Source organism: Harpegnathos saltator, unplaced genomic scaffold, assembly GCF_003227715.2.
Source record: "Harpegnathos saltator strain DR-91 unplaced genomic scaffold, Hsal_v8.6 scaffold60, whole genome shotgun sequence".
Taxonomy (NCBI): Eukaryota; Metazoa; Arthropoda; class Insecta; order Hymenoptera; family Formicidae; genus Harpegnathos; species Harpegnathos saltator.
Window position 1 is genome coordinate 511317 of NW_020230427.1, and position 20773 is coordinate 532089.

Genomic DNA, 20773 nt, shown 5'->3' on the forward strand with positions numbered 1-20773 from the left:
TTGGGCATGCCTATAAGAATGTAGAAACTTGTTTACCTTTATTGATTCTTTTCGTATTTTACATACTTTTATTAATTATTAACCTTTCTATTAATTCTTTTATTAATTATTAATAAAATAAAACATTTCCACAAGTTTCTTATAGAAATCAAGGACGACATCGGAGAGAAGGTTGAAAAGTAGCAACACAGACAAAGGCCCTATGAGAAAATATTGTTTATTAACCCTTTCAGTGCCGATCGAAAGAATTGTACCTAAGCGAAGAATACCGAACCAAGTTGATGTAATTTAGTAAGGTTTGAGAAAAAAAGTATAAACATAAAAGTAAGAATGATATTTACCGAATTCCAAAAAGGAACATATTACAAAATAAAGGGAGAATAAATTAATGCCAAATGTATTTCAATATTTATTGAAAATCGTACTAATAACGTTTATGTTCAAAATCATTAGGATAAATGGAAAAATCGGTTATTTTTTATAAACAATTTGAAAATAAGAAGAATCGTCGTTTGATCATAGTTTGATATACACGTAGTATAAAGCATAAATACTGCATTTTCAATTATTTGTAACAAAATTACTAATATCAAAACACAAAGCTAAATGATAATCCCATGGTGCGCAACAAACATCAGGAGCATTGCGGAATATAACAGAAAGTTAAACCCATAAATAATTTTTTCAATTCGTGGAACATCTTACAGAGGACTTCTGAAGAGGAATTCAACCATTTATAATGTTTTATAAATTTATGTTGAGACAGAGTTCTCTCGCGATGCGAACAGTAAGACGCCATCGCATGCGCAACGATATATCGTCGTTGGCACTTTTCGCAAGTGTTGCTAACAACGATATATCGTTGTTCGGCACTATAAGGATTAAAGAGACAAAAGAGAAAGAAATCTATTCGGCATCTTTAAACGAAACAAGAAACTGTGTAAAATGTACTGAAGTTTTTAATGATAGATACCTAGGAGAAAATGATAGTCGAATAGATATCGGATCGACGTCTTTTATGCGTCTAAAGCATTTAGAAAAAGTCGGTCCGATGTCCATTGTTTGCAATTTCTCACTGAGTAGGTTGCCCATCTAACTCTGATAAAAATGAACCATATATCCCGTTTGGGAAGTTTCCGCAAAGATGCGTATACCGCGTGAAACGTAAGCTCGGTGACGAATTTTGAGGTTAAGTACGCAAATATGATGTTTTTTAGTCGTTTAAGTTCAGATCTAATGTTACAACTCAAAATAAACCATATTCGCGAGGTATTTTCCCGACGTGTGAAACATTTTTTAGATTGATAGAAACATAAAACATTTATTTATTTACTCACAGTAACAGTGTTTTTGTGGAAGAGACACAGCTACTCGCGGTACGTCCAACTCACAACTGACCGATCAGCGCTGACGTCTAGCATATAGTAGCAAAATTATCAAGCAATTGACCATCTATCCTCCTGTGGCCATCTATGCCGGACTTACTGTATCGCATAAATCATTCGCAACTTGTCCCACGAACATTGGGCAGAAGTCAATTTCCCCATCGATTAAAAATCCCATCTCGCATGTTTTCTCCGATATTTATTTTGCTCTGGCCTAGACTATGTGGACTCGCTTCTCGTTCCTACGTACGTCACTTCGTGTCGGCTGCCAATAAAAGTGCAGCTTCGCGAGTAATACCTTAAATTGCATCGTGCTTTCGTAATCGATAACGTTACCGGCTATAGCTCATACAAACGCGACCGAAGCTATTTTCGGCCGAAATAGGAAAGGCGCGCCGCTCGATCGCCTTTATCCGCGGAAAATCTATTTGGGACGAGCAGCTTTCGAATATTCCGAGCGAGGGGCCATTATGTGTCGGGGAAGAGTTGCGTGCCGCCGGGGCCGCGATGATGAATGTGCGTTAGATCTGTCGCGCTAGCCAACAGAATCTCGCGCTATTCGGCAAAAAGGTCGGCCGTATTATTGGAAGAGCCTTCTAGCAGGAGAACTAATGGCGCGAATGGTGAAACGATCGCCACGTCTTTTTTTTCTGTTTCCTTCTCCCTTTCTCTCTCTCTCTCTCTCTCTCTCCCTCTCTCTCTCTCCCTCGTTGCCTTGACTCCCGCGCGTCGATCGGTGTTAAAAAAATATAATTCCCTCCGTCGGATTCGCCGCTAATCTTCATATTCACCACTTGTTGCCGACTCCATAAAAAATATCGTTTATGTCCGCTCGCCCGGAGCCATATTGCGAAAGAACGCGAGAGCGCATCCGCGATTTCGAACCCGTTGCGGCACGAGCGCGGAGAATAACGTTCATTTAAACCGCCGCAAAAATATTTCCACACGCCAGATCCGCTTTTCTACTCCAGATGTATCCCTACGTTGACGATACTACGACGGCGTAACGATGGGCCGAAACATACAGTTCAGTCGCTGACATCCGAACGTTGATTCCGATCTGTCATCCGACGCGTTTGCTAGTCGGATTAATTCGCTCGCTGTCCGCCGTGATTTTCCAACGGATGTGCTTTTCTCTCGTGTCCTGCGCGCCACATCTGGAATAATTAGCGCGGTTTAGTCTTAATAGAGTAGAGAGAAGGAATTAACAGGGAAGCGTTGGAGGATCTTCTCTCTGTTCATTGCGTCGCCGAAGCCGTCAATATCGCAGCAGATACGTCGCCGCATTAACGCTGCAAACGACGCTAATCAATGACGATTGAAATTGCACAATGATTTTGCAAATTGCTATTATTGCTATATATTACTGCGCATGAAATTCTAGGCACAGAGACATGAGCGTAATACGTTGAATCGATAGTTGGCTCGAGATGTAATATTCTCGATTACGCTTCATAAATCCGCGCGTCGGATTGTACAGCAAAATATATGCACACTTGAAGTGAGTAATACGAAGGGGTGTTTACTTGCAAGTAGCAGCGTTAAGTATATTCAGACGAGTTGAGAAGTATCGATATACAAGATAGCTGATTTTAATTTATCCGCTCGAGTATCTCGAAACATACAAAAGATACGGAGAAACGTTTGAGACAAAAGTTGTTTGGTTTGAAGGGGAACACGAGACAGCGATATCATTTTATTTACAGATAGCGCCACTTTCGAGATATATACTGATGATCATCACTTTCCTTAAGCACCAATTTTTCATTACGTCATCTTTTTCTACTAACTCCTTTGAATAACTTTTGCCTGAAGCATTTCTTTTATTTCTCTAATATTTTGTGAGATATTTATAAGGAAAACTTGAAACTAATTTTTTAATAATATTTAGCCTACGATATCTCGGTAACTATTTGTCGGAAGAAAAAGTCGGAAGAAAAAGTGGTGCTAGACTGTTTTACTCTATTTGGCCTCAAGAATATACTGTTGCAACAGTGCCCAAACTTTTGTCAACAACTCGTTGACCTTTAGGAATTTCAAAATCCGTCCTGTACAACAGCTTGGGAGTAATTCACTGGACGGAAAGACCTATCCGGCGTTAATCAGGTTAATCGGAAGGTTCCGTCCGCTTTTTTGCAAAACGTGTGGCTTTATTTAAGAAACAAAATGAAAAGGTACATCTGTCAAAATATTGTCCATCGTTAGCGATGACTTTTTTCCATCTTTCGGTCAGCAAGCGAATTCCGCGGCGAAAGAATGACTCGTCTTTCCAGTCAGAGACCCATTTTTTGACGTCTTCATAAGAATTGAAGCATTCATTCGTCAGCAAGTGCGTGTGCCATCGACCGATACAAATGGTAGTCGGAAGGGGTACAGTCTGCTGAATAAGCCGCATGGGGTAACACGGTCCCAGCGAAGTGCTTCTAACGTTTCCTTGACAGATTTTGTGACGCGAGGCCGAGCGTTGTCTTGAAGCAAAATCACTTTATGCTGTCTCGTTTTATATTCGCGTCGTCGTTTTTCGTGCAATGCTCGGCTCAAACGGATCATTCGTTCTCTGTAGAGATCCCCTGTGACTGTTTGACCACTTTTCAACAGCTCATGGTACAGCACACCTTTCTGATCCCATCAAATACAGAGTATTGTCTTCTTTCCGTGGATATTCCGCTTTGACGTCGATGTTGAGGGTTGGCCGGGATCGCAAATAGTTTTTCGACGTTTGGGGTTGTCCAAATAAATCCATTCTTCATCCCCAGTGATGATACGATGTAAAAACCCCTTTCTTCGTTGCCTAGCAAGCAGAATTTCGCAGGTGATTTTTCGCCTTTCAATGTCTCTTGGCTTCAGTTCATATGGGACCCAGTTTCCTTCCTTGTAAACCTTTCCTAAGGCTTTCAAGCGATCGGAAATGACAGATTGAGCGCAATTTAATGCCTCTGCAAGTTGTTTTTGCGTTTGACATGCGTCTTCGTCGACTAATGCCTGCAATTCTTCGTCTTCGAATACTCTCGGCCGTCCAGAACGCTCTTTGTCCTCTACATCAAAATCACCACTTTTAAAGCGTCGAAACCATTCTCTGCATGTTTTATCGGAAGGAGCATTATAACCACAAACTTCTACAAGCATTCGATGAGCTTCAGCTGCAGTTTTCTTCCAATTGAAGCGAAAGATTAACACTTCGCGCAAATGACGCTTATCTGCCTCAAATTTCGGCATTTTCGATGCAGTAAAAAACAATGTTACTGATGCAAACATATACCTTTATGTACTGAATGTTATTGACAGATGTCCAAGCAAACCATTAAGCTTCGTTTAGACATTAGAGGTTAACAACAGTTCTAGCAATAGTTACTTGCCGCTATAGATGAACGGAACTTTCCGATTTGCCTAATATTACTGTTAGTCTTGGTGATTTCGCGGATAACGCGAAATGGTTCGCGTTTGCCGCGCTGCAGCCGTGTCATAAGTTATGCGACGCTGTTGAATCCTATATCGATTGTTTTTAAAATTAATCTCCGACCAATACCTCGTGTTTCGGAACGTGATTATCGGCAACGCGAATAATCGACGGCCGCTTCGAGTTCTGTTTGAAAAACGGAAAATCAGAAGGTATTAATTTAATACGGGTGCGCGCGTGTGCGTGAATGCTTAAGTCGAAAAATGTTTTGCTATTCATCGGGTGGGTCGAGAACGGCGCGGCCCGGCTGTGTGTACGCTGCGCGCTCCGGGTTACGCGCGCGCGTGATTTATTATCGATAGAAAAAGTCGGATTTGTGTGCAACATATATAAAAAAGTGATATTTCTTCTTCGACGGCGCAACACCCGTTATGGATAAAATCAAAAATGTTTTCTATCGCTGCGCGAACGCGCATCGGCGGACATGTGAACCGTGCAACAAAGCGCGCTCGTATTTTCGCCCTGGTATCGGTAGAAAACGTGTTTGTGAATAGGTATCTTTCGATTCGATCGCGCGCGGCCTGCTCCTTTTTTATGTTACATTCCAACATCCCGAGGTAAAACGCGCGCGAGCGAGCGAGCGAGCGAGCCTCCTTTCGGAGTCATTTTCCCCTCGCTGTGCTCCTCAACGGCGCATTGGGAAAACGAGTCTTCGCGCCATGATTTATTAACGACCCGTGGAATGACACGGAGGCGTTCCTTCGGCCTCCACAGAGAATTCATCTTTTCCTGGGGCTGTTCGGCCCCAGAAACCGATAACGGAGCATCGTCGTTTACCGTCTCATGGGAAAAGAATAATTACTGAATATTCCGCTCGTTCACAGCGGGAGAACGGCAAACGCGCCGATTAAAAAAATATTACGGTAGTCCTGTGATATATTTCTCCCCCGAATGCTGTTGTTTTGTACAACGCGTCAAACGCGCCTCCGCTAAGCGCTGCTTTACACGAGTCGCGTGTTTGTCCGGATGCGATTATTTGAACGTGCGAGTAATTAATTGGACATGCGGCTGGATGCAAATTTGCAATTTATCTGTCTATCTTTTCTCTGCGATCTTCACTGCCTCCGGTCACTGTGGTGGCCGAGTGATGTTTAGAAATATTTTTCGTACGAGATGATGTGGAGCGTATAGAGCAAAAGAAGCATTTTTATTATAGCAACGGTGGCGGTGGTCGTCGCCGTGGAGATTTCGTTCGTGTTTCCGTTAGTTTCCAACGGCACGAGAGATCCACCTCAGATGCGGTATCGAAAAAAATCGATAACTTCGAATCAGGACGCTTCGACTCTCGGTGGTTTGCTGAGCTGGTCCGAACCTGGTACTCCGGTAGTTCCAGTGGCCATGACTCAGCACGGGGTGTCGTCCCTTTAGCTGTCGTATTTCTGTTCCGAGTTTACACAGCGCGACCGCCGCCATGGGTTAGTCGGACGTTTCAAAGTCCGACGCGATCGAACTACCGTCACGAGCAAATCCACTTTCGCGGATTATGGTGGCATTCGTCCCGTCAAATGCCGCTGTCGCGACCCGTTCATTGTTGATAAACGGACCGACAGTTGATTTCCGATATGTCGCACACGCTCATGTGTGTCGTTCCCCGAGTCTATTTCTCGAAGACTCGAACCGGCGAAAACTGCGCGTCCGAAAGTATTTTTCGTAGGATAACGCGCCGGCGTGTCCGCGAGTAGTCGTCCTTTTTCGGTTGTTGCAACGTTGTGTAATCAGCACACACGCGCGAATCCTCCTCCCCCGCATTTTTATGCCCCCCCCCCCTGCAACTTCAAAGAAAGCTCGAAAGAAATGCATCAAATGTATCGAGAGACAAACGACGGGAACGCACAAAGTAGACAAACGCCATGGAGACTTCGATTGAAAACCGCCGGTTTTCCGCAAAAACTGGCGACAGAGATTGTCGGATAAGCGCGACGCGAAGAGCCAAAATACCAACGGAATCGACGGTATTCACGATTTATGTGACAAAGCGTCGGAGCGCGCCCCGGAGTACTATGCGCGATATCACTTATACAACGAGCGTGAGTTTGGCCTTTTCTTTGTCGAACTTTATCAACATTTGCGACGTACGCTTGTACAGCACAAACACCCCGTCGAAGGTGGTCCTTCCGTACTTGGAACCGCCATCCGGACGTATCTCGCGGAACTTAGAGGGTCCATTGTGTTCCCCGCTGCCTTTGTGAAGGGACGATCTTACAAAGAGCCGCTCTTCCCCCACATTGTTGCTCGGCGCTCGCGGAAAATGAAAGTTTAATGCGGACCAACATCGCACGTACGGCATCTCGTAGATAGCAATGCTCATAGCGGCGACCCTTTGCTAGACGAGTCTTGTAGCGTAAACCTTTGCTGGACAAATCTCGGCGGGCTCGCGTGTGTGTCGCGTAATCGAACTCGTTCGTGAGCTATGCATGAATCCGTCAAGTAGACAGGAGGGAGGACTATTAAGAGCCGTGTTGTTAAGCGTCAAGCGCGATAAGCAAATCAGTGAGGTTGGACGAGTATGTTGGACTGTATTTATTACACGTCGTTACTTATTACCGTCGTGTTGAAGTGCCGAGAGTAACGCGGATAACAAGTATTAGGGATGTGATTTAGTTTTGAGGAGTATTTTTTCTGCCAAAAATTGATTTGCTTAAACAAGATAATGAACGAACACCTTAATTAAAATATTTTCCTTCGTTTTCTGCGACCTTTTCTCATCTTTCTGGCAAAAGATGAATTCCGTAACGATGGAGAGATTCTTCTTTGGAGTTGATCCAATTTTCAATAAATTTTTGCACTTGTTCCAAGTTATGAAAGTGTGTATCCTCTGGAGCAAGGTTTCCCAACCGGGGGTGCGAAAAAACATTCTTGGAGGTGCGAGGAAAAATGATTGTAATCAATAATGATTAAGATGAATTCTGGAATAATCCGGCATTTTTACCATTAAATAAAAAAAAAATGTTATTAAAATAATATATTTTTTACATATCTGTACGTATATATTCATTACGTATCACTATGAACCTTGATACCATGGATAATAATCTTATAATATTGAAATAATAGTTAATTTCTATAAAACAATACTGTGTAATAACAAATTATTATAAATTAACTTCTTACTTTAAAACCCTAACAACTAATTTTTATCATAAAACATACGAATAATTTTTTTCGTAGGGAGTGCGAAGGTTTAATAAATTTTTAGGGGTGCGAAATACAAAAAAGGTTGGGAAACCCTGCTCTAGAATATGTTGCATCAATCGGATGCAGCAATATTTGAAGAATATGTGGGGCGCGGTAAAACTTCCCATCCCAGCTCTAACAACGTTTGCTTCACTGACAATGCAACATGATGTCGAGCATTGTCGCGAAGAAGGATCACTTTGCTTCGTTTACTCGCAATTGGTGATCGTTTTTGCTCCAACGCCCGCTTCAAATTGTATAATTATTGTCGATAACGATCAGCGGTGACAGTTTCATTCGGATTTAACAGTTTATAGTACACAACACTTTGATGCCATCAAATACATACAGCCCATGATTTTCTTCGTTTGGGACTATCGAAATAGATCCATTTTACGTCCCCATTAACAATTCGATGCAGAAAACTCTTCATTTCTTGTCTGGCGATCAACGAAATGTAAATGTTCAATCGGTTCGCAATACAGCATTTTCTGATAATTGATACAGAAGCCATTTTCCTTCTTTATGAATCTTTCCCATGTCATGTAAACGTCTAGTAACTATTATATGATCAACATTTAATGCTCTGACAAGTTCTGAAATGAATTGCGTTGGATTCTTGTCCAATAATACTTGCAAATCTCCATTTTCAAGCTTTTTTGCTTGTCCCGAGCGAGCTTTGTTGTCAACATTGAAATCACCACTTTTGAATTGTCTAAATCAATATTCACATGTCTTAACCCTTTGAGCCACGAATTTTTCCTTCCAACCTTCTAACCGATTTCTATAGAAATGGATTTGTATCCAAGGGTTTTCTGACTCGCTGAATTACGAATCCGTTGTCAGATTTTCGAAATTCAAAATGGCGAATCCAATATAGCGGATGTAAAATGCAACCAAGTTTACGTGAAACTTGATATCTAGAGGTTTTCAATGTCACTGATTACAAATCCGTTATCAGATTTTCGAAATTAAAAATGGCATAGAAATTTGGGTTTTTTTAAATTTTCGCTTCGCTGATTGAATGAGCCATCGTGAATTTTGAAAATCTGATGATGCATTCATAATTAGCGACCCAAAAACCCCTCAATACCAATTTTTCTAGAAATTGAAGTTTTTCTTTAAGTTTTTCGTCTGACATGTTGGATTGGTCATCTTGTATTTTGAAAATCTGATGATGGATTCGTAATCGGCGCCCCAAAAAAATCCCTGCGTATCAATTCCCAGATAAAAATAGTTAATTCTTCGCCTTGCCATACATTTAATCTTAAAAGCATTTTATTGTGTTTACTTATTTACTATTAGCAATAATAAATTTAAAAAGTTCACAAGTAATCATAATTATTTTACACTAGTCAGGATCCTAAGAAGCTAGAAGATACAATCTAAGCTAAGAAATCGATCATTAAAACTGCTCATAAAATATCAAGAAACTGGCGGAATATAGATGGGTCCTCCGGGTGTTCGCCCAGGTCCAAAAATGGTTAATTGACGGTACAACATCACCATGATCGAGTTTCTGTCAGAATTCAAGAAACAACGCGCGTCGAAAATGCTCTTTAGAGAGTTCCATCTTTATGATGCCATTAACACGAATTTTACTGCGTCTGTTGTTAGTAAATGACTCAATATCATGGATTAACATTGAAGCATCGAGGAACAGTAGCTGTGACTGGAACGTCTTCGACAAAGCCGACACCTCTCGCAAAACCCTGAAAAATAAATCACAAAAATAAATCCTAATATACATGCCGATCGTTGCCGATCTCGGCTTTCCGAGCGTGGCGAAAACGCCTTGTGGCGCGGCGACGGTGCGCTCCCCGTGAACTTGGCTGCTTCCTTCAATTATCAAGCAAACTCCAATGAGGTCGTGCACCGGCTTATTCCGGCCATTATCGCGCCCGCTCGCTCAATTATCTGCAGCTCGAGATCTTTTAACGGTCCGGCGACAATCGCGGCGCGCTAATCGCCGGCGAGGCGCGCGCGCGCAGCGCGGAGTGTCAATTTGTATCGCCGCGCCGATACCGAGCGCGAAACGCGTCCCAGCGCGGTCGGTCGCGTGGCACGGCAAGCTCGCGAGTGCTCGTGCTCACAATTTGCGCGAACTTGTTGAAGACCGCCTTGGCTTCGCGAGCGGGAGACACGTGCGCGCGTACGACCCCGACAAGTTTTTTCGGCCGGGACCCCGGAAACTTTTGCGCGCGACACGCTTCGCTTGTACGTTTAGGTAAACCACTTTACTCGTCAGGCTCGCGAACGTGACGCGAATAGCGAGAGGCGGCCCCCCCCCCTCCCCCCTCATCCGGCGCAACTCACGTAGCAATCAAAAGACTTCCTTTCAAACGCACGATCGAATAAGTCCTGCGACCCTTCCTTACATCTCATCGGACGCGTTCGCAGCTAGACGCTAGTCTCGTTACGTTACTCGTCTCAACGGCTTTAGTCTCTGTTTTATCTTTCTCATATTTGTGTGCTCTGTGTAGCGCAGTTTCGTCGTGCGTAGAAAATTGCTAAATCGTCAGCGGCGAATGTCCTTATAGCGCATCTCACTCGCACATCAGCAAATAATGGCCGAGAATGCAGAGGGAGGCTCCGATATGTACGGTGCCTAAATATTACAAACACTTTGTGACGTGTATTTGCACGCTTGCGAGAGCATGCGTCAACTTTGTGTTATTTTTGTAGGAACCTTTAGAAGTCAGCTGCATATAACGCGCGCGGTGTATGCGGTCCACTGGATCAATATGTACACACGCGGCGCTAGTATAAAAGCCGTAGCAAAATATTTGACAGAATATTTACGCGCGCGCGCGCGCGCGCGCGCGATTAACTAATAAAGCCGTGACGTATAGGATAATAATTGTATATATTTATTTATTTTCCGTACGATTGTTTCTCGCGGCAGGCTGGAAACGGTGCTTTGCGATACGAGAAATGCGATTAGCTGTTGATTTATCGAATCCACGTGTAGTCGAGCAAATCCCGTAAGCGTTTAAAGTATGCTCACGTCACAAATCGCCCATGCGAAGAGATGAATTTTCAAATTGCGCCCGACGGATATCCGATACGGATGCGAATCTCCGATTCGTATCGAACTAGGAAATTGAGTCGCGGGCATGTTGTATATTTCCAGTAAATCCCTAATAATATCTAACGATTAATGATAATATAAAGCAGAAATTGGAATTCGAACGACAGACTGTCCCGTTTCGGAACGAAGCGAATACTGAAGAAGAAAAGCAGTGTTCTTTCGAGAAAGGACTCGGGTATTGGGTGCGGGGCAAAAGTTTTAGTCTTTTTCAGTAGTTTTTCCTCAGTAGTCTCTAATGTGATTATTTTAAATTGAAATATTTTCTCGCCGTTTTGTATTTTTGTAAGGTTGTTATCGAATTCTTCTTAAAACACCATTCGTATTATGATTCGTTAGTGCACATCAACCTCAAAAATAACAGCATTGGCGACAATGGGGCGACGAAAAACTTTATATTCGACACCGCATCTTACATGAATTCCAGTAAGAACAAAGAATGCTGCTGAAACTTGTGAATCCCATTTGTTCTGTTCTTGGGGAAAATATCGTGTCCAGCAATACGTGCAAATATTGGTTTCGTCGCTTTAAAAACAATTGTCAATTTGAGTGATCGTCCGCGCTCTGGAACGCCACGAAAGCCTTGAGGCCGACAATTTGGAAGTGTGTTGTTGAATGAAAACCCGTCCCGGACGCAAGTGGAACTTGCGGAACAGCTCGGAGTTGAGCAAGCAACAGTTTCAAGGCGACTGCATGAAATGGGAAAAATTCAGAAGCTCGGAAAATGGTTGCTGGAAAAAAAGAAGACTAAAACTTTTGCATACGCGTAATATAAAAGAGAGAGGGAGAGAGAGAGAGAGAGAGAGAGAGAGAAAGCAATTATCACAATATCTATTTTAACGTTGTAATTTGTCCTTTGAATACGTCGCAAATGAACATTTGCGGACGATTGCAGCAATTTAACGGTGCATGTTTTCGAAGAATTAATTGCACATTCACGATGATTGGTATTCATGGAACTGTCATTTTCTATCATTATTTGGTGCTAATGAGTGTCAGAATTAACGAAATAAAACATTAATTTTCTCCGACACCGACCGACGCTTCTCGCTCTCGCAGCGGCGCGATGCCAAAGGCATTAAGAGTGAAGTGTAACGGGAGATGGCGATCCCGCGGTCTCATATTTCTATAGATTTCCGTTTACAGCTCGCGTACTTTGCGCGTCCGTTTCTTCTCCGCCGTCGTAATCGTATATCTATAAGCGGTTCCATCCTAAATAGATTTTCCAGGGATCGTAATGTTCTATGAAAGTTTGATATAAGAATATCTGGCTTCTTGCGGTGTACGCGGCAGCGCCTCCGTCTGCAACGATTCTCATAAATCCCGGTGTCTGGAAGACGAGAATAGAAATTTCGAAAATAGCGTTCCGATTGCACTAAATTCGCCGCGAATCCTCTTCTCTCGTCGCGTCTCTCACCGCGGTACACCTTTCTTCGCACCGATAACGCGATCGATAACGCGCTCTCGCGAGCCTCTCCTTTCGGCGACGGCAATTTTTCGAAATTTATGAAACATTCGCCCTCGGAATTACATACGGCCGCCGCGATACCGCGGAATACGCCTCGCAGAACGGAGCAGAGAGTTTATAAAAGGAAAAGGAAAGAAGAGAAGCGAGCGGGAGCATAGAAATTTCATTGCTCGCGAGTGCGCGCGGGGAGTTTTTCTCTTCGCTTCCGTGCGTCTTGATCTGCGGAGAGGCGATCATCGCGCGAGCGCGAGCGCGGCCGAGCCCTTTTTATCGCTCGCATCCGGAAGCGCATTTCCGTGACATCGCGGAACTCGTAAAAGGGACACACGCGCGCGCGTCCGAACGCGTCGGGACTTTTATTCTTTATCGCTTCGGCGCAGCGAGCGCACTGTAAATTGTGATTGCGCTGCAGAAATGTAAGTGCCGATCGTAGGGACGTGTTTGCCCGTAATTTCGTGCCGGCTAGAGGCACACCCGCGCTCCTTCCTGCGATATTCTCTCACTGACTTCCCGGACCGATGTCATTCCGGACGTTTTATGATTCACACATAGCGCCGGGAGTGTCGTTTAGATATCGTTCAAACCATAGATATAGGAATATAGAGATGGAGCGTAAGCTCGGGGGGGGGGGTGAAACCATTGCGGGGAGGGTGACGAGATAAAGTGTGAGCACTTTTCATTGGTTGTTATCGTACACGCATGCGTGTAGCATATATAAACAGAGAAACATTGTGAAGAGGTGAAGAGGAAGTGAAACACAGCAGTGTAGATAAGAAATAAAATTAGATTCGTTATTACAAGAAATAATTGTAAGCTTTCCCAATAGCCTAATAGCCTAGATAATACAAGATGTTCAAAAATCGTCTACCATAATATATCCAATGACGAACATAAGTAAAGAGTAAAGAATATCCTAAAATATCCTAGAAGTATCCTAAGATATCTTAAGTGTGTCTAAGACAATATTAGGGATAATTTGTGGTATCTGGGTGCAATGAATTATTTTTAAGGAGCAATTTTTTTTTAACCCTGAATGTGTGTATGTATGTGTTTATAAAGTCATATATTTAATAAAATTGTATTATTTAAAGGTATGTAAATAATGTAATGTATGTTAATCGGGCCTTGTAAGAATATTAGACACATTAGAATGTGTTGTATTCAGCGCCACCGCGCCTGTGCATCATTTCGTCCGATGAAAAATGCTCACACTTTACCTCGTCGCTCCTCCCTCAGTGGCTTCACCGCCCTTGTCTAAGTACTGAGTTCACGCTCCATCTCTATATTCCTATATCTATGGTTCAAACGCGATATCACGTCGCCGTAAGACGCGACCGTTCCCGCATATTTAGAGATAAAGTCACGCGCGCGCGCGCGCGCGTACACAGCGCTTCTCGTTATTATAAATTTTCTTGCCGGAAGTTACATCACGGGCATAAAGTTCTCCCTGCCCCCTTGCCCCCTCCGCTGCCGCGGCACCGCGTATGAAACATAAATCCATATTTGCGTCACTTCCCCTTATTCGCAAATTATATTATTATCCCCAGCGCAAATAGCATTTACATCAGAAGTAACCGTAAACTCTCTTTTATCTTAATGCGCGCTTCCGACAATAAGACGCGACATCAGCCCGGTCGTGTCCCGTCGTCTCGCTTCTGTGCGCGGCCGCGCAGCCGGCGGGGAAATAGTGGCGACGAGGTAGCTGCGAGGTTCGGGCAGAACGGGAGAACGGGAGGAGTCAAGCAGGAGGTTTGTAATTCATATTAGAGTCTCGGAGGACAAAGCAATCAAGTCGCCCAGAGCGAGCGGTTGCCTGGACTTCCGCGTCGAATTAAACTTACAGATCCGCCAGGCACACAAAGAGGCGAGCGGCCACGAAGAGACGGCGCGGTGCTAGGTGGATGGGACCGGCGCGGCGGTTGGGGGATGGGGGAGGGGGAAGGGGCGAGGTTGTCGGATCAAATGAAAGGAAAATATTGTATTTTTTATGAGAGTTCGCTCGCGGGGGACAGGTTCGGGAAAAACTACCGCGCGGGGACGACCGCGATAGACTGTCGGGCAAGTGAAGGGAAAGATGAAGAGCGAAAGGTCGCTGCCTAGGAGGAAGATCAAAGGAGCATTGGAATGTGCTTGCGGTTTACGAAAAAAAGACGAGGTTTTTCCGGCTGCTTTATTACGCCCGTCCGTCCGCGCGCGGCGGGCTTTTCAACAACGTCCGGGATGGGCTGCGCTCGCAATCAGGGCCTTAATGAAAATGTAAATCCGCCAGCGTCCGTCCGGTCATCCGGATTTAGTAATCTCGTACTCGCTGGACTCATAGATGGTGCGTTTAACAATCCTTTTCCCGAACGATCGCGCGTTGCCGCCGCCGCCGCCGCCGCCACCGCCGCCGCTGCGGGTAATTAAATTCCCCCCCCCCCCGTCGTGGAAAATAAGCGCTAGCGTCAAAGAGAAAGAAAGAGAGAGAGAGAGAGAGAGAGAGAGAGAGAGAGAGAGAGAGAGAGAAGAGAAGAAAAAAAGAGCCACGCGCGAGTCTCGAAATTGCCGAACGCCCACGAACGCGGGCGGAATTTATGCGTGTAATAAAATTTCACTCGAGTCTTTTTGGCGGGACGCGTACGCGCGCGAGATTCCTCGAGGAATTTCAGCGAGAGATTAAAAGCGCGAGCGGCGCTCCGTGCCTCGCGGTTCATAAACAATATCCGAGATACTTTCACGCCGCACGCGCCTCCTCGTGCGCTCCGCAGCGATAAGGAGTTTCTTACTAAATGAGACTAAAGCTAATGTATCGAAATGAAAGTCTCGAAGAATAGGTAAATTCGGCGGATTTTCGTTAATTTGATAACCGTGCGCACGTGCGACAATCGCTTTAATATTAGGCGCTCCGGTTGGTTTTGAGAGCTTAACCCTTTAACGCCTAATGGTAATTATAGTTACCAGAAACGCATTTAAGAATTCATAACTTAGTCAAAAAAGGAGATATTTTCGTTTCCTTTGCACCTGCACTGTAGAGGTGAATTCTTCTTCTAAAAAGTGGTATGTAGATTGTATGTAGATTCGGTTTAGTCTGTTTTAAGCTCAGTTTTAATGATAACATGTTTCGTCAAATTCCAAATAGGCATAGTAGCAATGCTCTAACTATGCCTACTTGGGACTTGACGAAACATGTTATCATTAAAACTGAGCTGAACCGAACAGACTAAACCGAACCTACATACAATCTATATACCATTTTTTTAGAAGAAGAATTTACCTTTACAACGGCGCAAAGAAAACGAAAATACCTTCTTTTTTGATTAAGTTATTCTTAATCCTTTGACTGAGTTATTCTTTTGACGAAGGATTCTTGAATTGCGGTTCCGGTAACTATAGTAACCAGTAGGCGTTAAAGGCTTAACACGTCTCTCAAAATTAAACGTGTTTCTTTTGTGAAAAATCCTTCAAAACTAACCGGAACACCTAATATTTCCGAACTCCGAATTTCAGAAACGCGCTCGCACGTCGAAGTGCCGCGCGTTCCAATGTTCTAACGTACGTACGCCCCGCGCCCCTGGCCGCTCTCTGCTTGTCCCTTTGTAAAAAGGAACCGGGGAAAAAACGGAAGATGCTCTCGATCGATCTTGGAACGTCGAGAGCGGGCGGGGTGCCCCTCGTTAACGTTGTACCTTACAAACGACCTGAGAACACGTCGATCTTACGTACACCGGCCGCCCTCCAGGGTTAATGATAGCTTCCCCGTGCTATTATTGATGAGCGACACACGTAAACATTCGTAGGGCGAGTAGCGTAGCGCGGCGGGCGCGTTAAAAGCTGCGAGAAACGTCGGGCGTACGGCGATACATCTCTCTCTCTCTCTCTCTCTCTCAATGAAGATATAATCGCGATGGTTATTAGATAGGCTCGCGTGCGCTTCGTTATTAGATCCAAGTTCGGCAGGCTGAGGAGTTAACTAGCTTCTGATGAAGCCCCGCGCGCGCGCGCGTTTCCCTTCGTCATCGGCAAGGTCGCTCGAAGAGTCCGGGGAAAGGAAACGGGGTCACGAAAATCTCCCCCAGCCCGGCGCGGCGCGAAAATGATTCGCATCACGCACGTGCCGTCGTCGCTTGAATCCGCGCGGTCGCGATAATCGACGACTGTCGCGCACGAGGAGGGAGCGACGCGCGTTGCGCAACGCTTTGCGTTGCTGGAGAAACGGATGTCGAGATGACATCATCCACGCGCGTTATCTCGCCCGTCGAGCGGCGACCGCTCGAGATAGTTGACATTTATTGCGTCAACTCCAAGTGTATTTTGCGAATCATTTCGCGAGTCACGCGGGTCTCGCGGAGACGCGAAGACGCGAGCGTCGCGTCGGCCGATCAGCTGACGGCGAGGTGAGTCGCGCGACTTACGCGTATCGTCCCCCTGCTAATTGCCAGGGGGATTAGCTTTTTTGCAACTCGCCGCAGAGAGCGGCCTTGCGCGCCGTCCGACCGTATATCGTGGGAACAGCGCGCTCCGCTGCATCTCGATCCCGGGTCGAGAGCGGAGTGTCATCGGGACTGGAGTGTCGTCGGGAGACTGGAGTGTCGGTCGGGCCGCGCCGTGCGCTTAGCGGCGGATAGACGGGCGCTTCGTGACGCCTCGGGTCCATTCGGCTGGCGAGCGGAGCAGCCGAAGTCGACCGACTGAAGTCGGCCGCGCAGTCACTCGTTCGAATCGCGGGACGCGGGCCGCGCGTCAGTGCTCCAGCGGACGCGATCGCGCGCGTACGTGTCGTTCTCACGAGTATCGTCCGAGCCGGCGAGATCGTCCGAGATCCCGAGGAGAAGATCGTGTGCGTGCTGAAGAGAGAGAGAGAGAGAGAGAGAGAGACGGGTGCGTGCGTAGCGAGTGCGAACTAATTGAGTGCGGTGCGTGTGAGTGCAAGTGGAAGGAAGTGCCGTTGTGCTTCGTTCGTTCGCGGCGACGAGCGAGATCGGAGCGGAAACGATCCAGCGTCGACGTGACAAGTTGTCCCGTGACATACCGAGCGCCCTTCCTCCCGGCGTTCCTCGCGAGCGAGCGCGCGGAGGGCTCTTCCCCGTGGAATTTTTCCAGAAGCAGGCGGGCGGCCTCCTCTCCTCTCGGAGTGTCTCGCGAGCGCGAGCTCGCCGCGACGATACCGTGCCCATCGGCATCGCGCCGAAGGTCGGCAAGTGTGAGTGATCGTTTCAGTACTATCTCTCTCTCTCTCTCTCTCTCTCTCTTTGTCTGTCTGTCTGTCTGTCTACCTACCTCCTTCTCGCCAGTTTCGGCGTTCGCCTGCGAAAGGGTGACCGTCGCTCGTCGAGCTCACCGCCGTCAGATCGTCAGCCGTTATTACTTCATGGTCATACGCACCGTGCGCGCCATTCACGGTCTCGCCTCGTACGCACACCCGCGTACAAATTCCACGCCGCGACACACTCGCGTAGCGTGAACCGTGCGACGTGGCGAGCGTGCTCGTCGACGCTCGTTCACTGCTGGGTCGGCTGGGTCGGTTGACTGTCACACGACACCCCCGCGCATCGTCCGCTTCCGCTCGCCCCGCGCGATCGCGTTTGCAAGCGCCGCTCTTCGCACACGCGGCTCGGCTCGGAGCGTAGCACAGCTGCTCGACGAGTTAATCGTCTCACGTCGATTATCGACAATTATCGCTATTGTTGCAATATCGGGCACAATCGGACGCCGCGACGTGCTCCAGTTAGCTGAGTTGACGCGGCGCCGAGGAGGAGCGTCGATAGTAATCGAGACCTGGCAGAGAGATCGAGAACGCGCGCGCCCACCGAAGCGCGACCTTAGCCGGGGAGCTGTCGTGTCGATCGGCGAGAGCATGCAACAGCCCCGTGTGACCTTTTGAAACGCAATCTGCCCGGCCGGAAGCGCGCGATCGTGTCGGAGGACGGCTGTCTTGTTGCCGGCGCTGTTGCATCGGCGATCGAGGCTCCTGAGGATTCGTTTGATCGTCATCGTCGTGGTGTCGTCGGTGGTAGTGGTGGTGGTGCTGCTGCTGCTGGTGGTGTTGGTGCTGGTGTTGGTAGTGGTAGTGGTAGTGGTGGTGGTGGTGGTGATAGCAGCGAGGCTCGTTGTGAAAAAACGGCGCGCTCGCGCGCGGATAAAGATAACAAGCGGCGATAATTCGTACGGACAAGCCGGCGCGCGGCGATCGTCGACCTCGTCGCTTCGTATCGCGTCGTACATATTTTAACGCGATTAGCGCGGACTCGATAATCGCCGCTCGTTTCGCCGGTACAAACCCGGACAGGATTACTGGCCTGCGCTAAGCGGGGGAGAGCTAAACTCCAGAGAGCAGCGGGATACTACTGCGATTGGATGTACCGTGCGATCGATTTTACGTCAAACGAGAGAGCGCAATACTTATCGGACATCTTATCGGATACTGCCCATCTTTCTGTGATAAAACTGTGATATCCTGAGATTTCAGCGGGATCGCCTCCCCCTCCTTCCTCCGCCTTCGGAAATCGGTAAGAAACGAAGTCTCGAATCACCGTTCCTCCGTCCGTCGCGACGAAGATGAAACGCAGTCGCGCACAAGTCGCTCCGGTTATTGCGTATTGACTGGCGCGTGGCTATTGTGTCGCGAGCGTATTGTTGCAGCGCGCACGTCCCTCCGAGATTCCGCCGAATTCTGACGGAGAGCGGCCGGGCGCCAGCCGTGACGTGTAATTTCGCGATGCGCGATCCGCCAAAAGAGCCGGAGCCCCGCGCGCGCGCCCCCCCCCCCCTCTCCCGCTTCGTTCCACGCACGAGGAATTTTCGCCGTATCGGCTGTTTTTCGTCTTATCGCCGTTCCGTTGTCCGCAGTCCGCTCGTCAAAGCGCCGCCGCGCGCTGTGAACGAAATCGCCGGGCGAGAATGCCCCGTCAAAGAGCGGCGGTCGCGCGCAGAGCAGGAGCGAAGTTGCGAGGCTGATCCACTATTATTGATTCGCGCAGAGTCCGCGGCCGAAAAGGAAGCAAATGAGATATCCGGGCGATTTTTCGCTCCGACGAGAACGTACGTTGGAAACGAACAAGCCTGGAAATTTCCCGGTCGCGGCAACGAAATTCGATCTTTTTTATACTCCGCTGTTCCCCCGCATACACACACACACACACACACACGCGCGCGCGCGCGCGCTGATTTTCTTCTCTCTGTCAACTTATTAAATCTTAATTCGATCACGTGTGTCGCGAAGAGGAACCGACGGCGACGAACGAATCAGCCCATCGGTCGATTTCCTTGTGTACAGAACCTGATTTCATTACCGCCGCTTGTCGGCGCGAGAATTTCGCCCGAAAAGTTGCCGCGCAGCGAAAAAGGCCGAATTATGGTCCTGTGTTTCTTTTAAACGTCGCAGAGATATATTTCCATGTTTGACCGGGATTAGCGGTGTTGCGTACACAGCGGTTCTTGAAAATCGCCACGGTATCAACAATTTGTATATTCAGTAGTAAGCGTGTCTGCGAACTCCGACAAAAGTTCCCGATGACAAGCAATGACAGTTGCTATTTGCATGCGCGCGATGTTAAATACGCGATAACTACACTGTGAGAAATGATGTGTTAAATTTAACATACTTCGTGTGTCTCAAATCATCCAGTCTCATTTGTGTGTTAATTTAACATACAGCAAGTATGTTGAAAAGTAACACGCGTAATATGTGAAAGATTAACACAAAAATTTAACACTCGAATACCGTCAAGAGTGACAGTTTGTGTTAAATTGACATACAATGAGTGTTACTTCAACATTTGGGAAAAGTAATGATCTATGATTTGATGAAATGAAAATGTTAGATTGACATAATCTATGTGCTAAAAATCCAATCTTTATATATATCTTATGATAACTGTTAATAATGAGGAAATTAACACACTTTAGGTGTTGACTTTAACATATAAAATATGTCAGAGCAAGAATTCATGCATTTACATATAAATTGTGTTATTTTAACATTTAAAAATAGTTAATCTTAATTTAACACAAGAAAGTCCTGAGTAACACAACAACGATATGCTAAATTAACACACGACTGTGTAAAAAATTTAACACAAAACTTTCTACACACAAAAAATTTTAACACAAGTACGAAACGCTCTTAACTGTGTAATGTCGTGCGTTTATTTCGATTAGTTGACAGACCTCATATTGTGTTTAGTCTCCTAAATGATTTGAAATTATAACAGACAACGCCGTAA

The 20773-nt window shown here is 46.2% G+C and overlaps 1 protein-coding gene across 2 annotated transcripts in view; it reads left to right on the forward strand.

The window, feature by feature from the left end:
• alpha-Man-Ia (alpha-Mannosidase class I a) overlaps positions 1-20773 on the forward strand; it is a 923832-nt gene that overhangs the window by 451052 nt on the left and 452007 nt on the right. Inside the window, exon 1 of one of the 2 annotated variants that reach the window (XM_025304269.1) lies at positions 17249-17751. The exons of the other annotated variant lie outside the window; for it this stretch is intronic. The gene's annotated coding sequence lies outside the window, so the exon portion shown is untranslated. Of the gene's footprint in view, positions 1-17248; positions 17752-20773 lie in introns of those variants that run through there. 2 annotated transcript variants of the gene reach the window in all.